Genomic DNA, 9,892 nt, shown 5'->3' with positions numbered 1-9,892 from the left:
ATTGTACATAATACATTTCAAAGAATCCTTCAAAAATATTCAGTCTGTGAAGTAATATGTATCTGTTTGTATTTTCTATGGAATTTGTCAGCATGGGGAGATAACTCCATATTGCAGGAAATTTTGAGCACCAGCCATCCCATAAACTTACAAACCTGGTGTACCTGGTGTTATGTGTTTTGTTATGTAAGTTGTTGTGCATTAAATACATACTGTTTCTTTAAATTAGATAAAAAACACAATGAACAGAAAAGGATGGATGTATAGAGCATCGGGTAATGGGTATGTCCACACCATTGGTCTTTTAATGAAGCAACCCGCCCCCCCCCCTCCCCCCCCCCCACCACCACCACCACCCTCGGATAAAAAATATGAATGCGGTTTTATTATAATTTAAAAGTCATACATCTAAGATCAGTATTACATGAATATTAATAACATTATTTATTTACAAGCTAACCGATACTTACATTATATATATCACTGGCTTCTAAGGTAAAATATGTATTATCGTTTAAATATCACATAAAGTGTATATAACAATAATGACAATAAAAATATATAATTCATTTTTCACAAAAAACAATACGGGCAGCCACTTGAAACGTCATGATATACACGTGCATATCAAAACGTCTCCAATACTTTTAAATGACATACGTATCAAATTACGAGTAAACTTTTCTGTCATGATTTACGTGCCCCTATGTTTTGGCTTAGGTGACCAAGATTGCATTTTACGGTCTCGGAATAGCAGTTGAGACTGTTTGTTTTACACATGTTCATAGAAATTTAACTGTCGAAAACAGGTATATCTAGATTTAATATACCATGAAAAGTTACATAATATAAGACCACAATCGAGAGCATCGTGGGTAGCGATAAGCCAAGGATGTCTCCTTGCATGCAGTGTATGGGATTTGCAAATTATTTAGTCTAGATGAAATAAATGATTATTCCAATTACTGGTTTATGTTAATAATGAATGTACTTGCAATATTTTCAACGTTGGACATTTTTATTTTGCTATAATTAATATCGATGCTGCTATCGTTTGTGCGATGAGATTAGATGAGATGAGGAGGTTTTGCCGATTCATCTCGGTTTTCCCTGTCGACACCAAAATAAAACTTGTATTGTAAGATAGTGACCGTGTATTCTGTTTATCCTGCAACTTTTTCATTACACATACAGAAGATGGTATTCAAATTGAAAGCAAATTGCCTGTTATTTACACGATTTCGCTTCTTTGATGATCAAGAGAAGATCCATTCACTAAGCCGAATGAGTGTGTACTCCTTTTTACTACCGTGGGATACATGTAAGCGACGTCATTCCGGTGATTGTGACGTCACTGTTTGGCTGGACTGACTGCCGTTTCATTCCCTCCTACTAAAAGTGACGTTACAGGAATGTTCGTGATCAGGTCATCAAATTTAGAAATTGAATCAAACGAAAGAAAATAAACATTTATTTACTGACATCGTACAATTTTCCTACCGAAACTATTACAGGAAATTCTTATTATACGGTATCGAACTCTGTGCCCGACTAATGTCGATATTAGTGCTGAAAATGCACTGTGTCTTGATATTGTTCCGCTTCTTTTGCTTACTTTAAATTCGTAAAATGAACTTAACCCGCGAAGGGCGTACGAACGCTTGTTTTCAACGTGAAAAAACACCGTAGTGATAAAGACCTTCCAAGTGAATATTTGCATCAGGGAAATAGGGACACAAAAAAGATGATTTTCTTCAAAAGTAAGTAAGTTACACTACAATAATTTTGCTGGAACACTTAAAAAATAGTTCTGATTTCAGAACAATTGCAATTATGAAGATATCTCTTACAGTATTTTTATTATTATTATTATATATAATGTAAGTTAATTATGTTATCATACCATTTAGTGAGGCGCTATAAAAATGGTATAACAAGAGAAGAGACATGTTGATTTTAATTATGAAAAATACAGCCCCCCCCCCCTACCTTACACACACTATTTATGATAGGGTGCACATTTATGTATATTGTATGTACATATACATGTGTGCCAGTATATATATGTACATGATGCAAGTGTACACATGGACTTGCTCATTCCCTAATACCATTTTATCAAAAATAAACTGTTTCCTTAGATAATATCTCTTAATTATTTAGCATTATGGTGCTAAGTAATTTTGAAAATTAACAAAACAGCAAATTACCTCCCTTTACCAAATCCAAGTGAAAACTTTTCAATGACATGTAGTTCAATAATTAATGGTATGAAGCTATAGTACAGCTAAATAAAGAATAACAAAGCGGTGAATTTGTGCATGCCCTTTCAAAGCCAGTTTTCAACATTTTAAATGGCAAATCATGATCAATTTTTGAAAATAAGGTTTTGACTTATATTTGAACCATGCAGTGTCATTTAGGGATGTGTCAGACATAATAATGGAGAAATGGAGAAAGCCTAAATGAAAAAGGTGTAAAAAAAAACATATCTATGTAATAAACACTCTCAAAGAAAATAAAATGTCCTTCGCTAGTTAATTGTGTTTATTGATCATTTGATCATAAATAAATTGAATTTGTGTTTTTAGTGTTGGGGTTTTTCATGTGTTTGGGGAGGGGGGGTACTGTGTCTGTATACATCACTTATAGCTTGAAAAATTTTGTTTAACTTAGTATTATAACTGTTTGCCATGTATTAAAATTCAAACATATAACATGTGTACATTGTACATGTACCGAAATACATGTGTATATATATATATGTAGATGTAAATGTAGATCTACAATAATATCTTATCTTTGTTGAGGTTTTATTCTAAGTTTACAAAATGTCAAGTACTGTAAACGAACTTTTTTCTCCCCAGTACTGTACATGTATGTTTTCCATTTTAAAAATTATGATGCATACCGGTACATTTTGTATGTGCCAGGTTCAGATCGCGGAGAAAACCCAGAGTACCAGGAGAAAAACCACAAAAAAAAATAAAAAATTAGTACCTAGTAACTGCCCCCACATGGGATTCAAACTCACTATCCGACCCAGAGATATATACTTTTTTCACATTTACGTTTTTTAATACATCATTACATATAATCCTTGTACACATCTGTAGACAGTGGCGTCGCAAACAGGAAATTAAGGAGTACGCGCCGAAGGCGAGTATTTCTGAATATTTTGAAGGTTCGGGGGTTTCCCCAGGGAAAAATATATATATAGAATGGCCGAGATGAGTTTTACAATGTATTTTAATGATTTTGTGAGCGCTGAAGGCACAATATTTTGGTGTTTGGGGGTCTTCCTGGAAAAAAAAAATACGATTTAGAATGGCTGAGATGAGTTTTACGATATATTTTGATGATTTTAAAGCGTTCTTACATGGTCATTTTTCTATTTAAAGTTACCTGCATCTAGAAATGATAATTGTGAATGTTGTCATATCATCATGCAACCCTGCTCAATCTGAACATACTCACTTCAAACCATCGGTTCATTGTTGTGTAACTCAAAATAATAATGAATTAATTGTCTTGTCTTACATAGATAATTTATCTCTGCTAAGACGTATAAACAAATTAATCTTTTAAAAGACATTTTTTTAAATAGAAGAATTCATTGATGGACATTTTGAGTCTAGTTCATGTGTATTGAATTTTTATTATTAAAGGTTTGAAGATTACATGCTTTAACGTTTTAGGAAATGCAAAGCACAGCAGAAAATTTTCTAAAATGTAAAATGAAGAACAAAAAATTTGCAGGACGACCCCTTTTTTCTTTCAAATGTGCATTTTTAGAACATTTCAGTCGGCGAAAATGGGCGGGCAAAAAGACAGGTTTGCCCCCCCACCTGGGGAACGGGGCAAGGAAGGGGGTTGGCAGACCTGTTCTATGTTTCTATGCTCTATTAACACACATACATACGTTACGGCCTAATTGTCAAAGCCATGTCTGTTGTTTTCCACATCAGTTACATAATTGTTTTTTGTCAATATTTACAAAAATGTTGTCAAGGAAATCAAATGTCCTAACACTGTCAATAACATTAATTCATTTTAATTCAATTCTATTAGATTTATGAATGCAGTCTTCAAATTATAAATCTCAGCACTAACCCAACTCAAATCCTTAAGAGAATAGTCAGGGCCTAAGCCCTGGGTAAAAATTTGGATTACTCTTAATTTTGTTTATATGTAAGAATGGCGAAATCAGGCATGGATTCAACGTGTCAACCGAGATAATCATACGACCTCACACAGACGTCATTATTATCTGCGATGTACAAAACATATAACATGGCTGAAGAGGTTGACGATCAGTGTGATATTTACATGAATGCAAATTTTCATAACGCTGGTCAAGCTGATGATTTCTGCCGGCATCCTAATTATATATATATAATTACTGCGCAGTAGTTGACTATACACAACACAGCAAAATTGTAAAATTAATCTTCATTGTTAACATTATTGACCCCCCCTCCCCCCACCAGTCTGTACAATAACTTAAGCAATTATTATGTGTCATGTAAAACTGCAGTGCATACAAATGCTTCTGATAATATTGATGTTGATCATATCCATTGTCAAACTAACTGGTACATTTTTTCAAGATTTGTCTGGCTTGTTTTCTTAAGTTGTAAAATATTCGGTTTACTGTTTAGTGCTATCCCTTGCCACTGTCACATTGTGTCACTTTCCTTCTGATCTAATCATGGTTTAGGCCTAAACACCATGCTTGGTGCTATTTTCAGACAGCAGACGTAAACTGGTAATGACCAAACAGGTGTCATCGTATCATGATATATATAGCATCCATGTGCAGAGGTTTCGGCACCGAGTAGTTTCGGTACTTCAAAATAAAGTCGGTACCTTCAGAAAGTCGTTTCAGCATTTGCACTTTAGGGTACCGAAACGACTTCAGCAAGTACCGAAACGACTTTGTAGCGAAATGACATGTAAACAACGTTACGGTACGTTACATTGTACAAAGTACCGAAACGATTAATTTATGGTTTAACTACTAGCAATTTAATCATATTTATCAAACAATACAGATATATTACGAGATACATATATTCAAACGGCATCTGACTCAAAGGCAGCATAATTGTCAGTTTATATGTTGTTAATCCATGATTTAGAACGCATGCATGGTTCTGTTGTCAGGCACTCGCGATGATGATAATGAAAAGCCAGACTAAGTAGATTTAGGCCTACGAAAACAATAAAAAAAATATCGGATAATATGAATATCCACCGATAATGATATTGGTGTCTATAACAAGTAATACGCATCTACTTACCTGATATTGCCGGTTATAACTTGAACACCAAGGCGGCTTCAACGTTTTTACTCAACCGGATACAAACATTACACATTCCTCATAGGGGGCGCACTAGGGTGCGGTATGATTTTGTGTGATCGAGACACTGCAGCCAGATCCATTTCACTGTTGCACATTTTGGACGCATTTTGTAAAAAAAAATGTGATGATCAGTGCATAAATTATTTACGCATTTTATGATTTTTAGTTAGTTCTACAGAACATTTCATAAATATCACTCATTTTTAGCCCACCATCATCAGATGGTGGGCTATTCAAATCGCCTTTCGTCCGTGGTCCGTCCGTCCGTCCGTCCTTCCGTCCTTCCGTCCGTTAACAATTCTTGTTACCGCTATTTCTCAGAAAGTACTAAAGGGATCTTTTTCAAATTTCATATGTAGGTTCCCCTATGGCCCTAGTTGTGCATATTGCATTTTGGGACCGATCGGTCAACAAGATGGCCGACAGGCGGCCATCTTGGATTTTGGTAGTTAAAGTTTGTTACCGCTATTTCTCAAAAAGGACTGAAGGGATCTTTCTTAAATTTCATATGCAGGTTCTCCTAGGACCCTAGTTGTGCATATTGCATTTTGGGACCGATCGGTGAACAAGATGGCCGACAGGCGCCCATCTTGGATTTTGATAGTTAAAGTTTGTTACCGCTATTTCTCAGAAAGTACTGAAGGGATCTTTCTCAAATTTCATATGTAGGTTCCCCTAGGACCCTAGTTGTGCATATTGCTTTTTGGGACCGATCGGTAACAAGATGGCCGACAGGCGGCCATCTTGGATTTTGATAGTTAAAGTTTGTTTCCGCTATTTCTCAGAAAGTACTGAAGGGATCTTTCTCACATTTCATATGTAGGTTCCCCTCTGACCATAGTTGTGCATATTGCGTTTTGGGACCGATCGGTCAACAAGATGGCCGACAGGCGGCCATCTTGGATTTTAATAGTTAAAGTTTGTTACCGCTATTTCTCAGAAAGTACTAAAGGGATCTTTCTCAAATTTCATATGCAGGTTCCCCTAGGGCCCTAATTGTGAATATTGCATTTTTGGGACCGATCGGTCAACAAGATGGCGGACACGCGGCCATCTTGGATTTTGATAATTAAAGTTTGTTACCGCTATTTCTCAGAAAGTACTGAAGGGATCTTTCTCAAATTTCATATGTAGGTTCCCCTAGGGCCCTAGTTGTGCATATTGCATTTTGGGACTGATCGGTCAACAAGATGGCTGCCAGGCGACCATCTTGGATTTTGATAGTTAAAGTTTGTTACTGCTATTTCTCAGAAAGTACTAAAGGGATCTATCTCAAATGTCATATATAGGTTTCCCTAGGGCCCTAGTTGTGCATATTGCATTTTGGGACCGATTGGGGAACAAGATGGCTGCCAGGCGGCCATCTTGTATTTTGATAGTTAAAGTTTGTTACCGCAATTTCTGAGAAAGTACAAAAGGGATCTTTCTCAAATTTCATATGGAGGTTCCCCTAGGGACCTAGTTGTGCAAATTGTGTTTTGATACTGATTTGTCAACAAGACAGACGGCCATCTTGGATTTTGGTAGTGGAAGTTTGTTACCACTATTTCTCAGAAAGTATTGAAGGGATCTCAAGCAAAATTCCATACATAGGTTCCCCTAGGGCCCTAGTTATGCATATTGCGTTTTGGGACCAATCAGTCAACAAGATGGCCGTCTGGCAGCCATCTTGGATTTTGATAGTTAAAGTTTGTTATTGCTATTTCTAAAAAAAGTACTGAAAGGATGTCTCTCAAATTTTATATGTAGGTTCCCTTAGGGCCTTAGTTATACATATTGCATTTTGTAACTGATAGGTCAACAAGATGGCTGCACGGCCGCCATCTTGGATTTCATTGTTGAAGTTTGTTACCACTATTTCCTAGAAAGTACTGCAGCGATCTGTCTCAAATTTTATGTGTAGTCGTGTTTGAAAAAGTTTGAAAAGCAGGGAAAAGATCCCTCTTTCCATTGTCAGACATATATCATTCTTTGGTGGGCGCCAAGATCCCTCTGGGATCTCTTGTTAAATGGTACATTTGCCGGTCCAATCGTTCAGAATAGCTCCGAAGGAAGGCGAATGGGACCCCGAAATATTGCGTCTGATGTGGAAATTTACCGAGAAGCTGCGAAATACCACCATTATTCAAGGCTGTATTGTGGTCGTTGTATGTAACATTTCCAAAAATCAGAAATACCGTTTTGTTAAGAATTACAAGGACTATTTCTATGTAGAGTCTCAGATTGTTAAGTTTATTAATTATTTCACTAGGACGAATTAAACAGAAACCAGTGGTCAAAATGCCGATTTTTGCCTGTTTGACCTAAAAATATCACCTTTAATGAATTTTCGTAGCTGACACGATTAATTCAATAGATATATCACGCTGAGATTAAATTACATTCAAAATTTCAGCAAAATATATCGGTTAGTTTCCTTATTACCCAAATCGCGAAAATAAGCGGGTTGATAGGTTTATTTAGCCGTGTTAACATTTCGTTCTAGAACAAAAACTCTGTTATAACAGAGTTTTCGTTCTATCTCTTCATTTTATATAAAGGACCAAGCTAAGACCCATGGAGATAGTATGGCAGATGTCCAAAATGGAAGCTTTGCTGAAATTTGGCTTTAAAATCTGACTCCTCCTTATATTAATCCGTGAATGGGTTACAACCATGTATGGATGAAGGGCTACCAAGTTTGTTAACAAATGACATTTACCTATTTCAGAAACTTACATATTCAACTAAGGAGTTCCTTGAATTGTTTATATGAATCGTTAACCAATACTTTATACTGTGACTTTGTTGTTTTGTGCAATGAGTCAGATGACCGTTAAGGCCCATGGGCCTCTTGTTTTTAAATAGTATAATCCCTTAATGGACATTTTTAGTCTAGTTCGTGTGAATTGAATTTTCATTATTAAAGGTTTGAACAAGCGCCGTGCAGTGGAAAATTTTCTAAAATGAAGTACAAAAATGTGCAGGAGGACCCTTTTTTCTTTCAAATGTGCATTTTTAGAAAATTTCACTCTGCGAAAATGGGGGAAGGGGGGGGGGGCAAAAAGACATGTTTGCTCAGCCATTCTGGGGAACGGGGGGGGGGGGCAATTGGCCCCCCGCTTCCTACGCCCCTGGACCATGACGTAATATACGGTCAAGATAACTTGCACTTGCAGGGTTGGGATCATAAATATATTGTGTTTACCAGTGATTAAGAATCAAAACAAATAGCCTACAATAAGTGGAAGACGTCACATAGTTTGAAGTGGATTTAATTTTGCATGATCTTTTATAGACGTTCAGTTTTTAATGAAGGATACGTAATTAAGCTATTTACGTACACTACTTTTAGAACTTAAACTAGCAAAGAAAAATAATATACAAGTGTATATATTGTAATGATCGAAAGACGATCTGCAAGCGCTAGATAACTGATTGATATGCATCAAATCTTTTTATTTAAGAGCTGATGTCTTACCCGGTATATGAATGTATTACTGATAGCTTATTATGAAATAAAAAGCACAATAAGACTGGTTTTTGATGCAATTCAAAGTTGTTTTGACTTGTGGAAATGCGTTTATTTGATGTAAATGGTATATATATTTAATGCAATCTACCCATAAGACATTGCCTTTTGAAAACGAAATATTTTTAAGAATGTATTCTTCCCCCGATCCCTAGCTGTAGCGTATCACCATGTCTGTCTAGGTCTGAATGTACCTGGACACCATGTCCACTCGTCGTGGACACTGTGATCACATGTAGTGCACTCCGTGTCTACCTGTAGTCTAAATCTTGTGCACTCTGTGTCTACCTGTAGTCTAAATCTTGTCCACTCCGTGTCTACCTGTAGTCTAAACCTTGTGCACTCCGTGTGCAAAAGGGTGTAACCTTTAGTCTACTAGCAACTGTATTTCCATTCTCGTCATCGCATGTGTAGACCTTCTTGTCAATACGTGCACACAAATTTGCAGATTTTTTTAGTGGAAATAGCATGGTACACTGCACCACACTCGAGGACTTCAAGGCACATCATTTCTCAAGTAACCATTGAAGTTCTCTTGCATCCTTGGTTTTGCACAGATCTTTTATCTTTATTAATAAAAAAATCGCCAATTAATTTCATTCACAGTATTGCACGCCTTGATATCAACCTCGACTTAATCGTCATTATATTGACGGCGTCGTGAAAGCCACAGAAGAAGATCTAGAGTGTCTTCTATTAGAAGATTACTTTTCTCAGGTTGGGCACAATCCTGCATATGCATATGGATATAATCCTGCATTTGAGTAACAGTTACCCAGATATGAAAACACATTTGTACAACCCGTTACAATACACTCTTTCCCCATCTCTGTATGTAACCATATGCCAAGGCCAGCTGACGGCCAATGCCTCTGCCACGATTTGAACTCGGGACCTCAGGGTTACTAGTCTGATGCTCAACAGATTGAGCTAAAGAGAAGTACTCTCTAGTCGAGCGGTATATTGCAGATAGTATTCACAGGGTTACTCAATTGCAAAACTGTTACTCAGATGG

The sequence above is a fragment of the Argopecten irradians genome, unplaced genomic scaffold (assembly GCF_041381155.1).
Source record: "Argopecten irradians isolate NY unplaced genomic scaffold, Ai_NY scaffold_0452, whole genome shotgun sequence".
NCBI lineage: Eukaryota > Metazoa > Mollusca > Bivalvia > Pectinida > Pectinidae > Argopecten > Argopecten irradians.
The sequence above is the reverse complement of the archived record's forward strand: the minus strand, read 5'-3'. Positions refer to the sequence as shown.